The sequence below is a fragment of the Gossypium raimondii genome, chromosome 7 (assembly GCF_025698545.1).
Source record: "Gossypium raimondii isolate GPD5lz chromosome 7, ASM2569854v1, whole genome shotgun sequence".
Taxonomy (NCBI): domain Eukaryota; kingdom Viridiplantae; phylum Streptophyta; class Magnoliopsida; order Malvales; family Malvaceae; genus Gossypium; species Gossypium raimondii.
Window position 1 is genome coordinate 14,307,635 of NC_068571.1, and position 26,833 is coordinate 14,334,467.

Sequence of the window (26,833 nt, forward strand, 5' to 3'; positions counted from 1 at the left end):
AGACATAGAGTTCCAAGTCGGTGATAGAGTATTTTTGAAAGTATCGCCCTAGAAGAAAGTTCTTCGATTTGGTCGCAAATGGAAACTGAGTCCGCGATTTATCGGGCTGTACGAGATTACTAAAAGAATCGGACCTATTACATACCGATTAGCTTTACCGTCAGAACTTGAAGGAATTCATAATCTCTTTCACATGTCTATGTTGTGACAATACCGATCTGACCCTTCACATGTTATCTCCTTGACGGATGTCGAGATTTAGCCTTATATGACATATAGTGAACAACCTATCAAAATTCTAGCATGAGAGGTGAAAGAATTGAGAAATAAAAACATAGCTTTAGTGAAAGTTCTCTGGAAAACGCATGGAATAGAAGAAGCCATCTGGGAACTCGAGGAAGCAATGAGAAAGCAATATACGAACCTCTTTTGTAGTAAGATTTTTGGGGACGAAAATCCCTTTAGAGGGGAGAGTTGTAACAGCTTGTTTTTAGTGAAATTGGAACAGTTGTTTTGGGACCACAAATTTGAGGTCAAAAAATTTATTTTATTATTATTTTATGGCCTATAGCATGATAGTATTACCGTATAAAAATTTCATTAAGAAATTTATCGTTTGCTTATTCAATTGGATAAAAAAGGACTAAATCGTGTAAAGTGTAAAAGTTGAGTTCTAATAGCTAAAGGTATTAAATAGCTATAGAACTTTAAATTGGAGGTCCTTATATGATAATTAGACCATTAGTATGTTAGTGGATGATAATGACTTGACAATTTTTTAATTTGGATTAATTGTAAAGGTTGATTAAGTAATTAAATAATAAACGATAAGTTAAAATAAAATCAAATTTCCTATCATCTTTTTTCATCAATGTTCAATCGAATATCGAAGGGAAAAAAGCCATTTTTTCTCATCTAGGGTTTGTCTACTTTGAAGCTTAATTGGTGAGTGATTTTTGTCCCATTTTTAATGATTTCTATGTTTTCGAGAATGTTGTAGCTTAATCTAGCTATCTCGGGGGCTAATTTGCAAAATTGTTAAACTGTTAGGGTTTTACCAATGATGTATATTCTTGAGTTTTAAATTTTGATGACAGAAAATGAATGGTTGTTGTTTGATAAACAAGTTTTGTAAAGGAATTTTTAGTAAAATTGTCAAATAGGGACTAAGTTGAAAAATAGAAAATAATATGTGGTAAATTTGTGAATTTGTTAAAAATATGGGATGCTATTATTATGTATAGAAATTGGCTAGGCTTGGGTAAGGAAAAATTGCATGAATTTCATATTTTGAGCCTAGGGACTAAATTGCAAAGAATTAAGAGTACAAGGGCAAAATGGTAATTTTCCAAAATTACATGCTGGACTAATTGAATGTGAAAAATATTAAATTGAGTTAAATTTATTCGTATAGATCAAGATAGACCTCGTGCGGAGTTAGATCAGGGCAAAGAAAAAATCTCGAATTAATCACCTCCGTATCTACGTATACTCATCGAGGTAAGTTTGTGTAATTAAATTGTGTAATTATATGCTTTAATTGAATTATATGTATGTGATTTGCATTATTGTCATATATGAATACCGATCGCATATCTGAAGATGTACAATGATTATCGAGTCCTATTTGAACCATAGGAATTCGTAGGATACAAATGACATATGATTTGGGTTACCTATTCTCAGCTTGAGAGAGCTTACCGATATTCAACTCGCATGAGGTTACTGAAGTTCAGCTCGTATGGGCTTACCGTTTATAGCTTGTAAGAGCATACCGATTCAGAGCTCGTATAAGCATACATGTACAAGAATTGACGGATTATAGTTCGGTACACCCTATGTGTGCTACTGTAACGCTTGGGTTTGTGCAAGTGTACACATTCATTATCAAGTAATAAGTAAGTATCAAGTTATCGTCTCCACATGGATTGTGCTTGTGCTAAGTCACTTAACTTGTAAAATGATATTAACAATTTTAAAAAAAGAAGAACACAATATAATTGAGAAGTGATGTCTAAATTAAATTAAATACAATGATCCCTAATGCAAGTTTTCCTAATATGCAGACTATATGAATGAAGTAGATTTTAGCAAAATTAAACACAATTTGCAACAATTATAACATAAATAAACTAGGACAATTACTTTAATTAAAATTAATTTATTATCATCATACTTAATAGTATTCGGAAAAATATTCCATGGCAACTCGATCTTTCATGAGTTTGGAAACCAAATTAGGTCCTTTCGGAATCCTTTACTTAGTAAATACACATTTTACTAATCCTTATTTAGAAAGGGTTTCTTAGCATTCGTGTGAGGTAACAAGGACGTGTTAGGATTGAAACAATTTAATCACACAAATCTAAAAACTATGCAGATAACAGAGCCTGGTTAGGGTTGTTATGCAACCTACAATTTAATTGTGTTAGGATCTAAATTGAGCATGCACACTTCAATTATGCGTCCATTCACCGTCGTCTGGTTAGGATCGCTTAGCTAATTCAGGTGCATTTCAATCACGTATGAATGAAATACAAACTTGATTTTAATTGAAAACATGATCGATTGAGACATAAACATTATAAGCATGAATCAAATAAATATTACTTAACTAAAATAATCATCCTAGATTAAATAAAATTAAGCGATCATTGTTGTAAACAAGAACAAAGAACTCATAGCAAACATCTTTAAATTAAATTAAAGAAGAGAAAGATTAAACCCAATTCATAACGGCTGTCACCCAAGACTCTGACTGACGAGGCTCCTTCGCTCCTTTCCTGATGCTCTCCAAGGTGGCCGACCAAGGGCTCTTTAGGAGGCTAATTTGCTAAAATCCTTTATGCAAGGATGGTGATAGGCGTGAGAGCTAAGAGAGTTGAGAGAATTGAGAGAGGAGAGAATGATGAGAAGTGAGGGATGATGGATGAATGAATGAGAGGGTCTTATTTATAGGTGAGGAGAGGGGGATAGTTTACTAAAAATAGGGGCGTTCATCGTTTGAAAAATCTCCCATGGTTGGTCGGCCATACATTAAGCAAATCAAGCTGATTTTTCCTTGATTTTTGGTCAGTTTGGATGCCACAACAATTCAGGATTAAGACTCGATCAAGTGCAAATCTTCAGGTAAATCTCTAATTTCTTCAATTCTTAGAGGACCTTGCATAATTAAACCAAAAGTTGGTTTATAATCAATCATGTGCAGCTGAAAATTGGGGTGACTTGGTCCCCACTTGGACAGTTTTGCAATTAGAAGAAAATCCTTAGACCTGTCAAAAATAGCAGATAGTTTAAAGGTTCAATAAATTAATTTAACAACTTTGATTAATCAATTTACTTAATTAATTAAACCCAATTTTTATTAATGAAATATTTAAAATGAATTTTAAAATATAACACTATATTTTATTATTTAATTTAATCATGCATGGCCTATTTCATAGCTTAAAAATATAATATGCTTAAATTAATATAAAATAAGCCATTTTATGCATGAAAACTATTTAATAAAACATAAAATCACATTCTAATAATTTCTATGCCCTAATCTCATATTTTCACATATTTCATTAATTTATTAAATAGTTACTTGGTTTTAACAACAATTTTAAGTAAAAAGGTGATGAATTATATAGGAAATATCCTATATATTTTTCCGTTTACACACCCCCAAACTTAAATCATTGCTCGTCCTGAGAAATGTTCATACGCAACACAAGGTCTTGCTAAGGCAAATTTTGCTAAGAGTGTAAATAGCATCAATCTTCGTCTCATAATCATGCATCAATAAATTCATGCTCATAGATCTTCTTCATTAACAAGTAACTCGTATACAAACATTTTAAAAGTTTAATTTTAAGTTTCAAGATATGCCAACATGAATCATAGTTTACATGTATGTCATAGCCATAGATAATATTCTTCATTCAACACAATTTCTCATCAATCAAGCAAAACAATCATATTTATGATCTTCATATGTTGAACTTAATACTTCCTCTCCACTAATTTAGGTGACATAATCATCAAATCAATAGGTCTTTTACAAGGTTGTAATGGGGCTAGGTTAAAGGTAGGGATTTTAAGAGATGGGACATTTCGGTTTTAAAAATCTTAACCTTTAACTTTGTCTTGGATTTCTCGAAATTCAACCTTTTTCTTCAAGTGAACCTTTGGAACACCCCTAAACTTATTTTAAACTCAAGCTCATACAATTTTTCTTTTTGAAGACAAAGCGAAATTTTCTTCGTTTTTTTTAAGCATGAGCACATACATCTTTATGAAAAATTTCCTCAAATGTTGATTCCCAAGACACTTAAGTTAATATAGGTGTACAAATTAGGATAATTTTTAAAAAAAAAATGGTAATTGGCTTATAATGTAGGGTCATTGCAAACACAGGCCTTAAAGCTCAAAATTATGGTTTCAAGGGTCTAATATAGTAAGGTGGGCTTGAAAAGGCTCAAACGACCCACAGAAAAATGGTGACTATATCATTTTAGATTTTTATGTCCCCTAGGATTTCACCTCAAGAAAGTTACTAAGTCAATTCTAAAAATATAAACCTTCATGCATGCCTGATCTCAAGAGAAACTAAGTTTTCATGGCAAACATTACCTAAGACTGAGATCATAAAAAACATTCCATTCTTCACGATAACATACAATCACTCATATAAAATCGTCATCATACTTGCATACAAGCTATCTTATTAAAAAGAATTTCTCTAGTCATTCATTTATTAAAACATTATTATGAAAGAAACGATTGAAACATACTTGAAAATTTTAAAATTTGAGCAACTTATTTGCCTTACCCTCCCTTAAAAGGAAGCAATGTCCTCATTGCAAGAACAAGTAATGAATTAAAACTCAACACCAGGTAGAGTTGTAAATAAAGAGAGGTGAGTCATTAAGACTGCTTAAATACCAAGTCTTTCCTAATAACCCAATCCTAGACATGTTTATTCCCATTGCCACAACACTTAGTCTTATCTTTCTAAAGAAGTATTTATTCATGCTTGCTATGTTTTATTTAGCAAAGATTAAATCCTAATTACTAAATAAATAAATTTCTAAAGACCTAAAAAATGATTAAAAAAATAACAAGACAAGAATCCCCCTTTTATTTTTATTACTCATTTCCCTTGTCTTCTTTAGTCCATCTCCGCTTGCATCGTCAGTATCTTCTGTCCATGTCTCAAAGATAGCATCTGGGAACTCAGGAACAAAGGTGTTAGAGATATTCTTAAAAGTATTTTGAATTGAATCATCCCTAATTTTTGCATATTTCCAGTAAGTTTGTTGTTGATTGTGCATGAACTTGCACATATCCATCAAAATTGATAGCTTCGATTTCTTTTAAGTACTTGCAAGAGTCGGCATTGGAGTCATAAATTCTGGTTCAACACTTAGCTTGACTGGTTCTTCTTCTAGCTCAACCCTTGGTTTAGTGTTTTTAGCTCCTTCAACTGGTTGAAGACTATTTGGTTCCTTATCAGATTCTCCTTCTTCAGTGTCTGTAACTGAATCAACTTCAATTTCAGTTTTATTTGTTGACTCTTCAGTTTCTGGCTCTGTTGGTTCCTCTTGCTAGCCTTGGTTCAGCTCATGCACTCTCTTTACTAACCTATCAAGATCATGACTTGTAATGCACCCTTGAACGTACTGCCCCTTCAGATTTATTTGTGTTTTAACATGGGCCCTTAAGCAAAGTGAAGTAATTAATGATGGGAAATAAGCACTTCATGTCTTCTTTTTAGCACAATCATGAATCTCCTTGAGGATAATTTTCCCAGCATTAATGGAATTTTTTGTCAAACTTGCATATAACAAGAGCATTTGTTCCATCGAGATGGTGGAACTATGTGAGATAGGCATAAAACTGTAGCGAACAAAATAGAACCATACCTTCGCTATTGGTTTTAAGTATTCTCTTCGAAAAGAATGGCTTCCATACTTTCTTATAATCCACTGGGATCCCGGATTTGTCACAACATCAAGCACTTGTTGAAGAAAATCCCAGTTGATATTGTTCATCATTGGGTAGTACTCATCTTCCTCAACATCAGGTAAATTAAACAAATAATTGATGGATTTAGAAGTAAGAGATACCTTTTTCTTTCGAATGATGACTTCAGTAGCATCTTGTGTAGTCAAACTAGCATAGAATTCTTGAACTAGTTCATCATCGGGAAGTGAACGAGCATCACAGAATCCTTCCCACTTGAGAGAATTGATTATCTTTCTAATTGGCACAGGGACAACCATCACATCATTGCTCTTCAGGTTAAAACCTTTTTCCGACATCATAGGTTGATGCTTGAAGATTGAATCAAATCGCTCTTTCACTTATTCATCGATTAAAATCGAATTTTTAAGAGTAGTCTTTGACAATCTAATTCTCTTGCAAGACATGATATTTTCCCAAAAATTTGACAAAGTTTCTGCTTACAGAGGCAGAAGAGAAATCAGCAAGAGAGGGTGTAACTTACTTCGGCAAACCTTACGACAGTGAAGGAGTTACGGCGGCGGCAGCAATGGTGGTATGCAACGGCAGCGTCGATGCTCTGACGATTCTCTTGCGGCGGCAGTAATTAGTTTTCACAAAAGAAAAGAAAGAGGCTAGGGATTTCTTTCGGGATTTGAGGCTTGTGGTGCAAAAAGAGAGATTTTAAGAAATTTTAGGGTGTAAGCATATTGCTTTGAGGGATATGAAAATTAGTAGAATGAAGAGGGCTTTATATAGGGAAAAATTAGGGCAACATGTAGCAGAAATTTAGCTACATTAAAGTTACTTGGGCGGCAAGTAATGGGTGTGACAGCAAGGGTAAATTTTTTTCACTCCTTTTTGTTGCCTTGGGCCTCAAACTCAGACTGTATCCTAAAAGAAAACTGATTAGTACTTGGGCCAAACTTGACCCCCTTTATTAACATAAAAAATTGAAATTAAATAAATTAAACTAGAAAAAACATTTTGAAACTTAATTAGAAAATTTCTTCTTAACAAATTTACATTAAATTAATTCCCAGGAAAGGTTGGAGGGGTCACAACAGTCCCGCTTAAGTTCCAATCTCCTTAGACAGAATTTATTTATTTTCAAGACAAGTTTATGAAAAATCAAGGGTCTGTTAATTTGAACGAGGATTCAACTCGCTCAACTTCACCATCCCAGTAGTGTTTGAGACATTAACCATTGACTTTAAATGTATCTCCATAATTATCGTACAATTCAATAGCTCCATAAGGATAAACTTGGTGGATGATATAAGGTCCTTTCCATCGGGATTTTAGCTTCCCAGGAAATAACTTTAGCCTTGAACTAAACAACAACACCTTCTGACCTTCTTTAAACTTGCGAGGTTGTATATGACTATCATGCCATCTCTTTGATCTTCCTTTACACATTTTGGCATTCTCAAAGGAAAACAACCTCAGCTCTTCCAACTCATCAAGTTGTAACTTCCTTCTCTCACGGGCTTGCTTAAGATCAAAGTTCAACTGCTTCAAAGCCCAGTGAGCTTTATTCTCAAATTCTAATGGCAAATGACATGCCTTTCCAAAGATTAACCGGTAAGGAGTTATTCCTAACGGAGTCTTAAATGTTGTTCGGTAGGCCTATAATGCATCATCGAGCCTTCAAGACCAATCTTTTCTGTTAGGGCGTACTACCTTTTCAAGGATACCTTTGATTTCACGATTCACTCTTTCAACTTGTCCATTAGACTGAGGGTGATAGGCAGTAGCAATCTTGTGTTTCACATCATATTTGTCAAGCAACCACTTAAGCCATTTGTTTACAAAGTGAGATCCTTCATCACTAATAATATCTCTTGGTGTCCCAAATCGTGTGAACACATGCTTATGTAGGAATCGCATGACTACCTTAGCATCATTTGTAGGGTATGCTTCAGCTTCAACCCACTTGGATACATAGTCCATAGCAACTAAGATGTATTTGTTCCCATATGAAGAAGGAAACGGGCCTAAGAAGTTAATGCCCCATACATTGAACAATTCAATCTCCAAAATGTTTGTCAAGGGCATATCATTCCTCCTTGATATATTTCCTGTCCTTTGGCATTTATCACAGTTCTTCACATAAGCACAAGCATCTTTAAATAGTGTAGGCCAAAAGAAACCTACTTGCAAAATCTTTGCTGCAGTACGTGAACCACCAAAGTGTCCCCCACTTGGAGATGAATGACAATGATATAATATCTTGGCAATCTCACTTTCAGCTACACACTTTCAGACTATATTATTTGCACACTGTTTATACAAAAACGGATCCTCCCAAAAATAATACTGACTATCATGAAAGAATTTCTTCCTTTGTTGGTATGTCATTTCTCGAGGAATTATTCCACATGAAAGATAATTGGAAAAATCAACAAACCAGGGTATTTCATGAATGCGACTTACCTGAAATAAGTGCTCATCTGGGAAATTCTCATTGATAGGCAAACCAGTCTGGGTTACCTTATCTTGCTTAAATCTTGACAGATGGTCAGCTACTTGATTTTCAACACCTTTTCTATCTTGTATCTCAATGTCAAATTCTTGGAGTAAAAGTATCCAACGAATTAGCCTTGGTTTTGCATCTTTCTTCGTGAGCAAGTATTTAATGGTCACATGGTCAATAAATACTGTAACTTTGGTACCTATAAGATATAAACGAAATTTGCCAAAAGCAAAAACACTAGCAAATAGTTCCATTTTAGTTACCGTATAATTGAGTTGGGCTCCCGTCAAGGTTCTACTTGCATGGTGAATGGGGTGGAATACTTTATTTCTTCTTTGACCCATCACAGCTCTAACAGCATAATCACTTGCATCGCACATCAACTCAAAGGGTGAGTTCCAATCAGGTGTAACAATTATTGGGGTTGTAATTAATCGATTTTTTAGAGTTTCAAAAGCTTCCAAACATGCTTTTTTGAAATTGAACACTGTATCTTTCTCTAAAAACAGACACAGCGGCTTAGAAATTTTTGAGAAATCCTTGATAAACCTTCGGTAAAAATCGATATGGCCCAAGAAACTTCTGACTCCTTTCACATTAATTGGGGTCGGTAATCTTTCAATTACGTCCACCTTTTCTTTATCAACTTCAATTCCTTTCTTTGAGATCTTATGACCTAAGACAATCCTTTCCTTGACCATAAAATGACATTTTTCCCAAATAAGGACAAGATTCATCTCTTCACATCTCTTCAGTACCTTAGCCAAATTACTCAAACAGATATCATAAGTGTTACCAAAAACAAAAAAAATCATCCATGAAAACCTTGAAGAAATTTTCGACCATATCAGTAAATATTGCCATCATGCTCGTTGAAAAGTTGCAGGTGCCTTGCATAAACCAAAAGGCATTCGCCTAAAAGCAAACGTACCATATGGACAAGTAAAGGTTGTTTTATATTTGTCCTCCGGGGCTACAACTATTTGGTTATATCCCAAATAGCCATTTAAAAAACAATAGAATTTGTTACCTGCTAGTCGATCTAACATCTGATCCATAAAAGGTAACGAAAAATGGTCCTTCTTAGTGGCCTTGTTCAGCCTTCTGTAATCAATACAGATTATCCAATCGGTAATGATTCTTGTTGGAATTAACTCGTTATGTTCATTTTCAACAATCGTGATTCCACCTTTCTTCGGCACACACTACACCGGACTTACCCACGAACTATCTAAAATAGGATAGATGATTCCAGCATCTAACCATTTGATCACTTCCTTTCTCACAACTTCTTTCATAATAGGATTGAGCCTCATTTGCCCATCAAATCGAGTTCTTTCACCTTTTTCTAAAATAAATTTGTGCATGCAAAATGAAGGGCTTATACCTCGAATATGAGCTATGGTCCAACCAATTGCTTTCTTAAATTTCTTTCGTTAGTTCTGCTCAAATAATCACAGGTATAGTAGAATAATCACCTAAATACACGTATTTCAAATGGGAAGGAAGTACCTTTAGTTTGAGTTTAAGTGGTTCTTCAATTGACAACTTGGGTTGCACAAATTCTTTGACTTTCAACTTTAACGGTTCAAACTGTGTGGATTGAATATAATTTCTCGAATTGGCTTCCATCAAAGCCATGTTTTCTTCACCTTCTTCATCTTTGAAAGGGTCAAGATCTAAAGCTTTCTCCAATGGATCTTCTTCAAAATTGCTTTCCAAAGAAACCAAGGTTTCTATCTCTTCCATAACTAAACACTCCTCTGTCGGGTCGGGAAATTTCATTGCTTTAAGAATGTTAAAAGTTATCTGATCGTCTTGAACTCGCATGGTGAGTTCACCTTTCTACACATCAATTAACATTCTTCCCGTGGCTAGGAAAGGTCTCTCAAGGATAATTGGTACTTTCTTATCTGCTTCAAAATCTAAAATAATGAAATCAGTAGAAAAAAGAAATTTATCGACTATTACCAAAACATCATTGATCTTTCCTTTGGGATATGCTAAAGATCGATCCGCTAGCTGAAGCGTCATAGTTGTAGGTCTTACTTTACCTATCCCTAACATCTTGAAAATAGACTTAGGCATTAAGTTGATACTCGCTCCTAAGTGACACAAAGCTTTACCACAATAAGATTCACCAATGTTATAAGGTATAGTAAAGCTTCCTGGGTCTTTCAATTTCGGTGGCAATTTGTTCTACAGGAATGCACTGCACTCCTTTGTCAAAGCAATAGTCTCATACTCACTCAGTCGTGTCTTCTTAGACAGTATATCCTTCATAAACTTCACATAATTCAGCATTTGTTCTAAAGCCTCCACCAACAGAATATTGACGTGTAACTGCTTCAAAACATCCAAAAACTTCTTGAATTGCAGCTCCTGTTTCTACTTGTGTTGTTGTAATCTTTGCGGATATGGAGGTGGTGGAACTTTCGGTTGAACCGGACAAATTTTTTGAGTAGGTAAATCTACTTCCAAAGAAGATGTTAAAATATCTGAAGTCACTAAGTTAGGATTTACCTTGTTAGACTTTGTAGATTCTGATTCCTTTGGTGTAGGAACTTCAACAGCTGGTTGACTTTCCTCCTTTTTAATATTCTCATCATCGACATCAATCAATCGGGGTTCCAGAGTCTTTCCACTTCGCAGTGCCACTGCCTTGATATGTTCTTTACCCAAATTTCTTGGATTCTCAGTATTGCTCGGCAAGGTTCCTTACGGTCTATTACGAAGTTCCGTAGCTAACTGACCTATTTGGTTTTCCAAATTTTTCAGTGTTGCTACTTGTCTTTGGATCAAAGAGTCATTTTTTGCCATGTACGCTTTCAACAAGTTCTCCAAACTATTTGATGACTCAGCTTGAGGTGGTTTTGGAGCTTGTTGATTAAACCCTTGAGACTAATTGGGTCTTTGCTGCAATGAGTTGTTGTTTGGTCCATTTCCTTGGTTGCTCCAAGAAAAGTTAGGATGATTACGCCATGAAGGATTGTAAAAGTTGGACTGGAGTCCTTTTTAACTCTTATTTTGATATTGGTTCCCCACATAGTACACTGACTCGAGATTTGATAGACAATTCTAAAAGGAATGACCTTTCCCACAGTACACACAAGAAACTACTTCAAACGGAATTGGTGGTTGAGCTACAAAATTATTACTACTATTAGCGGTTAACTATTTTAACATAGAGGAAATAGACGATACCTGAGCTGATATCGAAGTGAAAGAGTCAACTTTATGAACTCCAGCTACTCATCTTCCTGAAGCTGTTCGATTTGTTGGCCATTGAAAGTTATTACTCGTGACCCTCTCGATGATCTCATAAGCCTCTGTTAGAGTATGCCCAAAGAACAATCATGAGATGGTTGTAATAACATACTGGATTTATCATGTTTATTAATATAAGGCGTTACCATTATTATTTCAGTTTCTTTTCTGTGTGTATAAATAAACTGTTTTATAATAATATCTTGAGAATAATATGATTATTATTAAAAGGTCCTTAGTCAAGTATTATTGTTGGCTAGGACAACAATAATGCATTAAGACTAACATGTAGTTGATTGATGATAAAGAGTTGTCATTGATATCGAATGTCAAAATCGATGCATGAATATGTGTGTTAGAGAACAACATATTGGACTGACCCATTATGAGTATGTTTCTTGGACTATTATGTAATTGTCACAACATTACTCATAGTGATTAATATGTATATGATTCACAGACTTGAGATCATCATAATCCCAACATCGTGAGTTGTATATTTTGATATAGCCAAACGTACGCCGTAACTGGTTGTCTATAAAGGCTGATGTTGGATATCCTACGATCTGTGTAGAGGGATATGGCTAATCGATATAGGATAAGTCCCTCCTACATAATGAGAGTAATATCTTAGGCCACTTGATTGAGTGAGACTAGAAATGCATGACCATGCTCAAATAAGCTGATATGAGATGTCATACTTATTTGTATATCATAGTCTACTTAAGATATCAAGGAACATGGAATGGATTATGGAAGTGTGACTATTCCATGACTTGTGTCCAATCTAGAGGTAAAGGACTTAAGGATTATTGCATGAAAGTTTAATCATAAAAAGCTTATGTTGAATCATGATTTATTGTGACTTAGGTAGCAACGATGCATTGCTAGGTTCCACTCATTGTTTGGAACATTGGAATCATTCTAGTATTACAGCTAACGTTACAAGAACCTACAGGGTCACACCTTATAGTTGAAATGAACGGAATAAAACATAGTTCGTATTGTGTTTGGTTGTTCCTTGAATTAAATTAATTATAGAATTAATTTAATTGGGTAATCAAATATCGAATACATTATATGTACAAGGTTGTTGTACGCATAATGAGAACATGAATTTGGTTCGTATATAAATTCAAATAAATATATAGTTTACCGAAATAATTATTACAATTAATGTAATTATAACTTTTGGTTTAAAAACATTGTTATATTTATTTAATTTCTAGAAACCCTAAAAATATATATAAAATCCTGTTTTTCCGTTACTTGGTGGGTCTAGCAGCCATCAAAGTAAAGTTTTTTCCAAAACAGTTTTGGGGATTCCTTCCGTTCATTATCAACTGGGTGGATTACGTAGAGGCTGGAGTCACGATAGATCAAATTAATCATTCTCGAGGCGTCGCTATCTACTTAGAATAAAGATTCGTTAATTTTGAAACCTTTATTTCACCCCGATTCATTCCTTACACATGGATCCATGGTTAGAATCGCCGGATGTTTTATTTTTTCTGCTGCGCCGTAGGGGTGCTGGCGTTCCAACAGTGGTATTAGAGCCACTTGTGTGATACGAACTCGAGTTTAAATACTTGGGTGATGGAATTGTATGATATGCATACTTTAATTTTATTACGTTTCTGACTATTTAAATCATTTAAGAATAACCAGATAACCGTTCCTTTTGACAATGGATTAAATGTTAATCATGGTGTTATGGCCTATTCGGTTTTATGTTATTACTGTTAAGTGTTAACAGATCTATAATGGTGCGACGGTAGTGCTTACAATTTCCAGTAAGAGTGAACTGGTTAGTGGAACAATGGTTGGTCTGGCCTAAAACCTCAAGGATTAAAATCCCGAAAACACGATTCTATTGATAAAAGTTATCAAATCGTGAGGTTTCATTTGACTAGGGTATGCGCTTCCTTCGACCGCCTCAGACCCCATCTTCTTAAAGTATATTTTATAATAAATTAAACTTGGTGGCCATAAAGTTGAAAGGATATGTTATAATTCACCTTAACAAAACGTTTAATTATGTATGCTATTTTTGACATGTACGGTGTTTGAAATACATAGTTATAGCCCGATGACCCATTTGATAAAATGTTGTAATTTTATAAATATGGCCTGCGTGTCGTGCATTACTACTATTCTCTCTTATTTCTCTTCTCATCTTACTCCCTCGTATGTAAAATGTGTTTCTGCATATTGTAATTTGCATGAGTTACTGTGGGCTAAGACGAGAAGGAAGATGGGCCAACTAGTGTGGATCGATAGCTTGTGAAACGGCTTACACCTTTAGGTTTCCTTTTGGTTCTCCCATTGGCTTGGGTTGCACCAGCTTAGTTTATGGGCTATAACTATTGCATTTATTTATTACTTTATTTATTCATGTATGAGATGCTATGGATGTCTAAAGCATGCCGAATTTTAAATATGTTAAAATTTGATAATAATAACCACATTAATTGGTGAGATCAATTAAATAGCTAAATGGACTAAAGTAAACCATAATTGCTGAGATGGAACAACCTTAACAAAATCACTCTATTAAAATATTAAGTCAATATAGCCTTCTAATTTTTCCCTCGTTAAGGCCTCGATCAATACTGTGTAGGTTCTGCTAAAGCGAAGTACTAGTATTTATCTTGGTTAAACGCGAAGAATAAATAAGTGATATTCGCTGGTTAAAATTGGTTAATGACTTAACTAGGTTATTCTAATAGGATTAGAAACCTAGAGGTAAGTAATTTGGATAAATCATAAGATGATTAGAACAAGAGCTGTTCACCAAACTTTAGGAGTTACATATGATGTAATTAGAAAGTGTTGCTTACCTAGATAACCATAATCTTGAGAGTAAAGCCAAAGCTGACTTAAGAGGAGGTGAAATATGGATCCTTATCCCACTTGAAATACTTTTCGAGAAAGTTTTTCCGAAACTAATATATGAGGGTTATTAATTTTGTAATAAAATAGTGGGAACATCATTTAATAAAGTCCTTTTAATGATGGATATAAACTTGGTAAATTTACACACGCATATTTTATTGTTGTAGATATATTATGGCTGCAAAGACTAATACACTCTCATTGTGATCGGTCCTTGAGAAGGACAAATTGAATGGTTTCAATTTTCTTGACTGGTTCCGTAACTTGAGGATTGTCCTCAAACAAGAACGAAAATTATATGTCATTGAACAACCGCTTCCTAATGAACCACCCGCTAATGCCTTGAAGGCTGATAGAGATGCTTACAAGAAGCATCTCGATGACATGGTAGACGTTGGATGTCTTATACTTGCCACTATGAATCCTGAGCTTCAGAAGCAACATAAGAACGTGGTTGTTTATGAAATGATTGAGCACCTGAAAGAACTTTATCAGGGGCAAGCATGGCAAGAGAGGTTTGATATCTCTAAGGCCTTATTCCAGTGTAAGCTGGCTAAAGGAAGCCCAGTAGGACCTCATGTCCTTAAGATAATTGGCTATATTGAAAGCCTGTCTAAGCTTGGGTTTCCATTGAGCCAAGAGTTAGCCACTGATGTTATTCTGCAATCGTTGCCGGATAGCTACAGCCAGTTTGTCTTCAATTTCAATATGAATGAAATTAACAAGACTCTGCCATAGTTGCTCAATATGTTACGAACTGCTGAAGGCAACATGAAAAAGGTTGGACCCAAGCCCATACTGATTGTCCATAATAATAAAGGCAAGGGAAAGGCCAAAGTTCAGACAAAGCCCAACGGCAAAGGTAGGCCTAAGCCTGGAAAAGTAAAGGCTGCATTGAAACCTAAAGGTGGGGTGGCTAAGGAAGGAAACTGCTTTCATTGTGGTGTGACTGGACATTGGAATCGCAACTGCCCTATCTATCATGAGGAAGTCAAGAAGGCCAAAATAAGCGAAACGTCTGCTTTAGGTATTTATGTTATTGATATTAATTTATCAACTAGTACTTTATGGGTATTAGATACTGGTTGTGGTTCTCACATTTGTACTTCTGTAAAGGCACTACAAAGGAGTAGGACTTTGGCTAGAGGAGATGTGGACCTGCGAGTTGGAAATGGACCAAAAGTTGCTGCATTAGCTGTGGGAACATATAATTTATCTTTGCCTAGTGGACTTGGTTTATAGTTAGAGGATTTTTATTATGTGCCCAGTTTGACAAAAAACATTATTTAAATTTCTTGTTTAGACAAAATTGGTTTTGAGATAATTATTAAGAATAATTGTTGTTCCTTTTATCTCAATAATGTTTTCTATGGTTCAACACAATTGATCTATATTTTAGATCAAATGAATCTCATTTACAACATAAATACTAAAAGATCGAAAATAAATGACTCAAATGAAACTTATTTATGGCATTGTCGTTTGGGCCACATAAGTGAGGAACACATATCCAAGCTCCATAAAGATGGTCTCTTGGATTCATTTGTTTTTGAACAATTTGAAGTATGTGAATCTTGCTTATTGGGAAAATGACTAAATCTCCTTTTACTGGTAAAAGTGAACAAGCTAGTGATTTATTAGGCTTAATACATTCTGATGTATGTGGGCCAATAAATACACAGGCTAGAGGTGGATTTCACTACTTCATTACTTTCACTGATGGTTTTAGTAGATATGGGTATGTCTATCTCATCCGCCATAAGTCTGAGTCCCTTGAAAAGTTCAAGGAATTCAAAAATGAAGTACAAAATGAACTAGGCAAAACTATCAAGACACTTCGATCTGATCGAGGTGGAGAGTATTTGAGCTTAGAGTTTGATGATCTTTTGAAGGAATGTGGGATTGTCTCACAACTTACTATTCCTGGTACTCCTCAATGGAATGGAGTTTCTGAGAGAAGATATCAAACTTTGTTAGACATGGTTCGATCCATGATGAGTCATGCTGATCTGTCGACTTCCTTTTGAGGGCATGTACTTGAGACAGTTGCTTTCACACTAAATCGTGTTCCATCTAGATCAGTTCAAAAGAAACCATATGAGATGTGGACTGGGAAACGTCCCAGTATGTCTTTTATGAAAATTTGGGGTCGCGAAGCTTATGTTAAACATCAGACGTTTACTAAGCTTGAACCCAAATCTGAAAAGTGTGTTTTTGTGGGGTATCCGAAAAAAACCAAAGAATATTATTTCTTTAATCCCACTGGGAAGAAAATACTTGTTGCTCAGACTGGTGTCTTTCTAGAGAGAGAATTTGTTTTTAGAAAAAGAAGTGGGAAAAAGATTGAACTTGAAGAAATTCGAGAATCACAAAATACCACTAAACTAGAGATAGAACAACAGAAAAATTCCACAAGAAATTGAGGAACAAGTAACTACTGTAGAAACACAACCACCACGTAGATCTTTAAGAGAATGCCAAGCACTTGAGGGATATGGATTTCTCATTACAATGCATGGTGACGTTCTTCTTATAGATCAAGATGAGCCTAGGACTTATCGAGAAGTGGTGACGAGCCCAGACTCTGAGAAATGGCTTGAGGCCATGAGATCTGAGATGGATTCCATGTATGATAACCAAGTATGGACTTTGGTTGACCCACCCGAAGGGGTTAAACCCATAGGGTGCAAGTGGGTTTTCAAAAAGAAAACCGACATGGATGGGAATGTACAAACATACAAGGGGCGATTAGTCGCTAAAGGTTTTCGCCAAGTTTATGGTGTTGACTCTAATGAAACCTTTTCTCCTGTAGCTATGTTTAAATCCATCAGGATCTTGTCACTATAGTTGTATTTCATGACTATGAAATCTAGTAGATGGACGTCAAAACAGCTTTCGTTAACGGGAAACTTGAAGAGGATGTGTACATGACATAACCTGAAGGTTTTGTCAATCCAAAGGATGCTAGAAAGATATGTAAGCTACAAAGATCCATTTATGGATTAAAGCAAGTTTCTCGAAGTTGGAATCTTCGTTTTAGCGATGCAATCAAAGAGTTTCGTTTTATCAAAAATGAAGATGAGCCATGTGTTTACAAGAAAGTTAGTGGGAGTACTATAACATTCTTGGTACTGTATGTGGATGACATACTTATCATAGGAAATGACATACCTACCTTGCAGTCTATTAAGACTTGGTTAGGAAGTTGTTTTTCTATTAAGGACTTGGGCGAAGCCACTTACATCTTAGGAGTGAAGATCTATAGAGATAGATCAAGATGACTACTAGGTCTAAGGCAAAGTACATACATAGATAAAGTACTGAAAATTTTCAGTATGGAAGAATCTAAGAGAGGATTCCTACCTATGAGACATGGTATTTCACTCTCGAAGGAAATCTGTGTTTCAACTCCACAAGAGAGAGAACGCATGAGTAAAATTCCATATGCTTCCGCTATTGGATCTATCATGTATGCCATGTTATGTACCCGTCCAGATGTCTCATATACCTTAAGTATGATGAGCAGGTACCAAGTAGATCCCGGTGAAGGTCACTGGACCACAGTCAAGAATATCCTTAAGTACTTAAGAAGAACTAACGATACGTTCCTAATATATGGAGGTGAGGAAGAGTTAAATGTAAAAGGTTACACTGATGCCAGCTTCCAAACCGACAAGGATGATTCTCGATCACAATCAGGTTTTGCGTTTTGTCTTAATGGTGGTGCTGTGAGCTGGAAGAGTTCAAAGCAAAGTACAATAGCTGATTCTACAACAGAGGCCGAGTATATTGTAGCCAGTGAGGCAGCAAAGGAGGCGGTTTGGATCAAAGGGTTCATTACTGGACTAGGGGTTGTGCCTAGCATATCAGATGCTATAAAACTCTAATGTGATAACAATGGAGCCATTGCACAAGCTAAAGAACCTAGATCTCACTAGCGATCCAAACATATACTTAGGCGTTACCATCTTATTGGAGAGATTATCGATCGAGGGGATGTAGAGATATGCAGAGTACCTACAAATGATAACATTGTTGATCCCCTGACCAAGCCTCTGACATAACAGAAGCACGATCGTCACACTAAGTCGCCTTGGTATTAGATATATAAGTGATTGGTCTTAGTGCTAGTGGGAGAATATTAGAGTATGCCCAAAGATCAATCATGAGATGGTTGTAATAACATACTTCATTTATCATGTTTATTAATATAAGGCGTTGCCATTATTTTTTCAGTTTCTTTTCTGTGTGTATAAATAAACTGTTTTATAATAATATCCTGAGAATAATATGATTACTTAAAAGGTCCTTAGTCAAGTATTATTGTTAGCTAGGACAACAATAATGCATTAAGACTAACATGTAGTTGATTGATGATAAAGAGTTGTCATTGATATGGAATGTCAAAATCGATGCATGAATATGTGTGTTAGAGAACAATATATTGGACTGACCCATTATGAGTATGTTTCTTGGATTATTATGTAATTGTCACAACATTACTCATAGTGATTAATATGTATATGATCCTCAGACTTGAGATCATAATAATCCCAACATCGTGAGTAGTAAATTTTGATACAGCCAAACGTACATCGTAACTGGTTGTTCTATAAAGGCTGATGTTGGATATACCATGATCTGTGTAGAGGGATATGTTTGATCGATATAGGATAAGTCCCTCCTACATAATGGGAGTAATATCTTATGCCACTTGATTGAGTGAGACTAGAAATGCATGGTCATGCTCAAATAAGCTGATATGAGATGTCATACTTATTTGTATATCATAGTCTACTTAAGATATCAAGGAACATGGAATGGACTATGCAAGTGTGACTATTCCATGACTTGTGTCCAATCCAGAGATAAAGGACTTAAGGATTATTGCATGAAAGGTTAATCATAAAAATGTTATGTCGAATCATGATTTCTTGTGACATAGGTAGCAATGATGCATTGCTAGGTGCTACTCATTGTTTGTAAAATTGGAATCGTTCTAGTATTACTGCTAACGTTACAAGAACCTACAGGGTCACACCCTATAGTTGAAATGAACGGAATAAAACATAGTTGGTATTGTGTTTGGTTGTCGCTTGAATTAAGTTAATTATATAATTAATTTAATTGGGTAATCAAATATCAAATACAATATATGTAGAAGGTTGTTGTACGCATAATGAGAACATGAATTTGATTCGTATATAAATTCAAATAAATATATAGTTTACCGAAATTATTATTATAATTAATGTAATTATAATTTTCAGTTTAAAAACATTGTTATATTTATTTAATTTCTAGAAACCCTAAAAATATATATAAAATCCTGTTTTTTCTTTGCTTGGTGGGTCTAGCAACCGTCGAAGCAAAGTCTTTTCCAAAACAGTTTTGGGGATTCCTTCCTTTCATTGTCAACTGGTTGGATTATGTAGAGGCCAGAGTCACGATAGATTGTGGCTTGGTTCGATAGTAGATCAGATTACTCGTTGCCGAGGTGTCGCTGTCTACTCAGAATAAAGATTTAGTAATTTCAAAACCTTTATTTCACCCCGATTCATTCCTCACACATGGATCCATGGTTAGGATCACCAGATGTTTTATTTTTTCTATGTGTCGTAGGGGTGTCGGCATTCCAACAGCCTCATTATAAGACTTAGGTAAAATTACACCATTCGCGGAAGCATCTACCATCAATCTTGTATGTGCATTGAGACCATTATAGAATGTCTCTAACTGGATACAATGAGGAATCCCATGATGAGGACACTTACAAAGTAACTCCATGAATCAGCCCAAGCCTCATACAATGACTCGTCATCTAGTTGCTGGAAAGTTGTGATCTCGTTCCTCAACATAGCATTTTTGCTACGTGGGAAATACTTAACCAAAAATCTCTCTGCTAATTCTTGCCATGTAGATATGAAACTTGGTGGCAATGAATTGAGCCATGCTCGTGCTCGATCTTGCAACAAGTATAGAAATAACTTCAACCTCGGTGCATCTTCAATCACATCGGCTATCTCGAATGAATCACTCACCTTCATAAACAATCGAAGGTGGAGATGTGGACCATTTGTAGCATTTGAAACATTACTGGTTTTAGTTGAAACTGGGTTGCCTCAATATCTGGCCTTCTAATTCTTGGGTTTAACTCACTGAAAAGTGGCACAACATATTGTCTGATGCATTGATCCCTATCTTCAGCAATGAGGATGGGATTTCGTACATAATCAGCTTCATTACCTTGGTCTTGATTCTAATTTCCAAGATCCATCTCGACTTGTCTTTGAGCTGTTCGTTCACAACCTCTTCGTCTGAAAGTTCCCTCAATTTCAGGGTCGACATGGAGTAAATCGATGATTTGATCTATGCTCATAAACACCCGAGAAGAAAATCACAAAAATTAAAAAGAATAAGTTAGTAATGTTAGAAATAAATCAAATTGACAATAAATAATTTCACGAAAAAAATGACTATGGCAACAATTGACAATCCCTGGGAACAATGCCACAAAGTTGAAACACTCAGTTTTGTGCAAGTGTACACAATCATTATCAAGTAATAAGTAAGTATCGAGTTATCGTCTCCACAGGGATTGTGCTTGTGCTAAGTCACTTAACTTGTTAAATTATATTAACAATTTAAAAAAAAAAAAGAAAAACACAATATAGTTGAGAAGTGGTGTCTAAATTAAATTAAATGCAATGATCCCTAATGCAAGTTTTCCTAAGTATGCAGACTATATGAATGAAGTAGATTTTAGCAAAATTAAACACAATTTGCAACAATTATAACATAAATAAACTAGGATAATTACTTTAATTAAACTTAATTTATTATCATCATACTTAATAATATTCAGAAAAATATTCCATGGCAACTCGATCTTTCATGAGTTTGGAAACCAAATCAGGTCCATTCAGAATCCTTTACTTAGTAAATACGCATTTTACTGATTCTTATTTACTAAGGGTTTCTTAGTATTCGTGTGAGGTAACAGGGACGTGTTAGGTTTGAAACAATTTAATCACACAAATCTAAAAACTATGCAGATAACAGAGCCTCGGTAGGGTTGTTATTCAACCTACAATTTAATCGGGTTAGGATCTAAATTGAGCATGTACACTTCAATTATGCGTCCATTAGTCGTCATTTGGTTAGGATCGCTCAGCTAATTCAGGTGCATTTCAATCACGTATGAACGAAATAGAGACTTGATTTTAATTGAAAACATGATCGATTGAGGCACAAACATTATAAGCATGAATCAAATAAATATTATTTAATTAAAATAATCATCCTAGCTTAAATAAAATTAACCTATCATTGTTGTAAACAAGAACAAAGAACTCAAGCAAACATCTTTAAATTAAATTAAATAAGAGAAAGATTAAACTCAATTCAGAATGGTTGTCACCCAAGACTCTGACTGACGAAGCTCCTTCACTCTTTTGCTTTGCTCCTTTGCTGATGGCTCTCCAAGGTGGCCGACCAAGGGATCTTTAAGAGGCTAATTTGCTAAAATCCTTTATGCAAGGATGTTGATAGGCGTGAGAGGTAAGAGAGTTGAGAGAATTGAGAGAGGAAAGAATGATGAGAAGTGAGGGATGATGAATGACTGAATGAGAGGTCTTATTTATAGGTGAGGAGAGGGGGATAATTTACTAAAAATAGGGGTGTTCATCCTTTGAAAAATCTCCGATGGTTGGCCGACCATACATCAAGCAAATCAAGCTGATTTTTCCTTGATTTTTGGTCAATTTGGATGCCACAACAATTCAGGACTGAGACTCAGTCAAGTGCAAATTTTTAGGTAAATCTCTAATTTCTTCAATTCTTCTAGGTCCTTGTATAATTAAACCAAAAGTTGGTTTATAATCAGCCATGGGCAACCAAAAATTGGGTTGACTTGGTCCCCACTTGGATGGTTTTGTAATTAGAAGAAAATCCTTAGACCTGTCAAAAATAGTAGATAGTTTAGAGGACCAATAAATCAATTTAACGACTTTGATTAATCAATTTACTTAATTAATTAAACCCAATTTTTGTTAATGAAATATTTAAAATGAATTATTAAAATATAACATTATATTTTATTTTTAATTTAATCATGCATGGCCCACTTCATAGCTTAAAAATATAATATGCTTAAATGAATATAAAATAAGCCATTTTATGCATGAAAACTATATAATAAAACATAAAATCACATTTTAATAATTTCTATGTCGTAATTTCATATTTTCGCATATTTCATCAATTTATTAAACAATTACTTGGTTTAAACAACAATTTTAAGTAAAAGGTGATGAATTATATAGGAAAAATCCTATATATTTTTCCGTTTACAGCTACCCGAGTATCCAATGATATTCTAAATGGTTCAATGGGCACAGTTCTATTACGAGATTATATTAGTTCGATAGGAACTACTACAGGTATTTACATGAAATACATGTAAATAATGTTACATGATATATTGATATATGAAATGGATGATACATGTTTAGGCAACTTGAAAAATTTTTGAGTTCATCCATGTGTATTGGCTATTATATGTGTTTCACATGACTAACATTTTGGTGAATATGTGCTTAGGCATTAGGCCAAATTGAGTTGGGGTATGCTATGTTACTTACCTAAATTATGATTAAATGGTAAGTTAAATTCTATGCTATATGAACTTACTCAGCCTAAATGCTTACTCTGTGTTATTTTTCATGTTTTATAGAGATTCAGAAGCTCATTCGGGTTGCAAGCTGGTTGGAGCTATATCACACTATCCATCGGCTCTTTTGGTACTTTTAGCTGGATACATTTTGGTTATAATGACATGTATAGGTTATTTTGGCTAAATGTTGGCTTATATGTGTTTTATTGACATTAGCCACTTATCTGGCTTGTGTTTTGGTATATGCATAATTTTCCCTATAAGGTTGATGTGTGAATTGATTTGTGGTTGAATGATGAAAGGTAAATTAGTAGTTGACTTTTCATATGAGGTATGTTTTAATACTTGGTATGATTTTGTGCTATGCTATGGTAAGCATATATGTGTGTTTGATGTTACTGAATAAGTGGTACAATTGATACCAAATGTTAAGTTTTGGTATATAATTTACATGTTGTGTACTGATGCAATTATACATAAAACTTGGTTGATTACTTACATGGATAACATGGTTGAACATGATTATACTTGTCATTTGAAGTGCCTATGGGCATATTGGTTGTATGTGAATATATAACATGTTTAAAGCTTGCTCATGCTTGTTTTGGATGCTTGATTATAGCTAGTGTATATGTGCATTTTTGGGTGTAGGTTGGTGATACGGCCGTGGCTAAGGAGTCAACTAAGGATGCCAACGAGCCCTTGATGCTTCCAACGGGTCCTATAACCCGTGCTCGAGCTAAAAGATTTAAGGAAGGAATTTCGGCATTCATCAATGGAATTTGGTGCAATATCGTGGCTGGACAACTTGAGATCAATGAACCGAGCAAACCATGCAATATACTTCAAGTTCAACTAGCTCAAATTTAGCTCGAGAAGCTCACTTTTAGTTTGTTGATTTGTTGGAATAAATAAATTTAGTTGCTGATTAGTTAAATAATTAATTAGTTTAAGGTTAATTAAAAATCTAGACATATTAAATATTGATATGTTTTATTTTTAATGTATGTTCTTAATATGTCCAAGTTTATTACATGAATTAATGGTGTCCTAAGTCCACCAAATTAATGATTAAATAATTAAGTTGTCCAATTCTTGAACATGTTTTTAATTTGTCCTAGGGGTCGCCGAATTTAATGCATGGATTTTTAGTGTTAATTGCTACCATATTAATGTGTCTAAATTGCATTTAATTTGTTGAATGAATTTGCTGCAGTACACTAAATTGGGACGTCCTAGGTGCATGAAAAACTTAAAGAAGATGTGCTGACTTTTGAAGACTCCAAAGTGACCATTCACTAAAGTTTGCCAATTTTTCAAGATGACTATTCGGCAATTGTCTTTCTGATTTCTTTTCCCAAGTGACTTTTCACTAGTTAAATTCCTTTCACATCTTTGAAGCTATTCGGTTCTAAGTGTTCACACAATAGGGACTCTTCAAGACCGAATGTTCACACATGGAGGTCGTTCGTTTCAAGGTTTTCACATTACAAAAGGCTAATCAAGAGCTCCTTAATTGCTGGTCACTTTTCAGCAATAGTTGCATTATAAATGAGCTCATTAAGCATGTTAAATGAATCAAGTCACGCCATGCACATCTCCAAGTTTCCAAGTCCAATGTTTGCTCTAGAAGCGCCCATTCAAGCTCCCATTCTATGAATCTTATTCACTAATTAAATAGATTCATTTACTTAGTTTTTAAGAATTGGTGGCTATTAAACTAGCCTAGTCATTTGCCTATAAATTGTGTTGATTTTATTTTGTAAGGAACTTTTGAACATTATCGAATTGCTGTCAAATTGTTGAGAGAACTCTTCTCTTAAATTTCGTCCAAAAACTTCGTTGACTTATCTAATTAGTTAGTTGCGTCAACCCGTTTTTGTTCAACCGAATCACAATATCGTGTGGCGTTCACTCTAAAATATACCAAGGTTCCTCTCTATTATAGATAGTGGGTCGAGGTTTTCCAATCCATCTTCTATCAACTTAAGAACCTATAAGTTTTGGGTCAATCTTCAAACGAAGTATTGGTTCACTCTTGTTCTCAAGTTATCATTCTAAATTCAAACACCGAGTTTCCTTTTCTATCATAGCCGAACCTCATACAAATAATTAGCCTTCTTTCATAAACCTATCCTTTGACACCCATAAACCCTATTTAGCCCATATCCGACTTCAATTCAAACTCCAACGATTCTTCTTTGTTTTAACGATCGGGCAACTATATAACTCTGAATAATCAACGAGGCCGGGGCGTATCAGTTGGTGTCAAATTGGATGAGAAATGTGCTTGTAAATGACCTCCTTTCGTCCACATGGGTAGAGTCACGAGCGTGTGTCTCAGCCGTGTGTGACACATGGTCGTGTGTCCCCTGTAGTTTTTAAAGGTTACAAGTGAGGCTGTTACACGGCCTAGCACACAGGCTGACACACGGGAATGTGAGGATACTTGAAAGGGTACATTGGCTGGCACACGGGTGTGTGGCTTGCCCATGTGACCCAAGTCAGTGAGTTACATGGGTAAGGACACGGGTTGGGACACGGCTGTGTGTCCTTAGATTGAATGCCCATATGACCTAAGACACGAGCGTGTCTCTTGGCCGTGTGAGTCACACCGCTGTGTGACCCCTACAACTTTGAAAATTTGCAATGTTTTTGATTTTGTCCCGACTTGTGTCTAACGCATATTTAGGGCCTCTAGGGCTCGTGTAAGGGACAGTAGGTATGATTTTGAGTAGTTTTATTATGAATATTAATAAGTTATGAAATGATCAAAATTCTATTTGTTTGTAATGTAAACTCTGATAATACTCTATAACCCTATTTTGGCGACGGATATGAGTTAGGGTTGTTATAGTTAAAGCCGTTGCACATTCCTTCCTCAATGCAACAAAAACCGTTGGTGTCTAGCCACTTTTGGACTCCTATTGCCGTTAGGATATTTGCTAGCTAGATTTTTTAACATTCTGATTGATTGTAATAAATACTCCTAAAGGAATCACAAGATTAATTCTTACCTCATTGAGAATTTGATTTTTATTTCTAAGTGCAGAACAGTGAGGTTTGTTTAGTTTTTCTTTTCTTGAGTGTTGTGTTCTTTTCAAACTTTCATAATGATTCGCGATACTATGATTGGAAAGTTGCAAAGGCAAATACAGGAACCATTAGACAAGGGGAGATGGTCAAATGAAAAGAGGAGTACAATTGATCTCTCACCTATTGTGAAATGTTATTGGTGTAGGTAAAAAGATCATAAGGGTTTCCGATATAGAATTAAATATCCAAATAGAAAGAATAAGATTGGGTTATCACCTTTTGTGCAATGTTATTGGTGTAGTTCAAAAGATCATAAGGTTTTCAATGTCGAATTAAATATCCAACAAGAGAAGTAAGTAAGACTTTGTACCTTTAGTTGATTCTTACTTTAGTGGAAAAGAGATATGTGATAGCGAACTTTGTGAACCGAAAAAATATGATAGTGAGAATTTTTTCCTCGAATCTATGGAGTTATATGAGATAGAAATGTCATG

The 26,833-nt window shown here is 34.9% G+C and overlaps 1 non-coding gene across 1 annotated transcript; it reads left to right on the forward strand.

Annotated features, from left to right (window-relative positions):
* Positions 1-20,381: 20,381 nt before the first annotated feature.
* On the forward strand, positions 20,382-20,487 carry LOC128042734 (small nucleolar RNA R71). Its single transcript, XR_008198246.1, has one exon. It is a non-coding gene; the product is annotated as a small nucleolar RNA R71 (small nucleolar RNA).
* Positions 20,488-26,833: the final 6,346 nt, after the last annotated feature.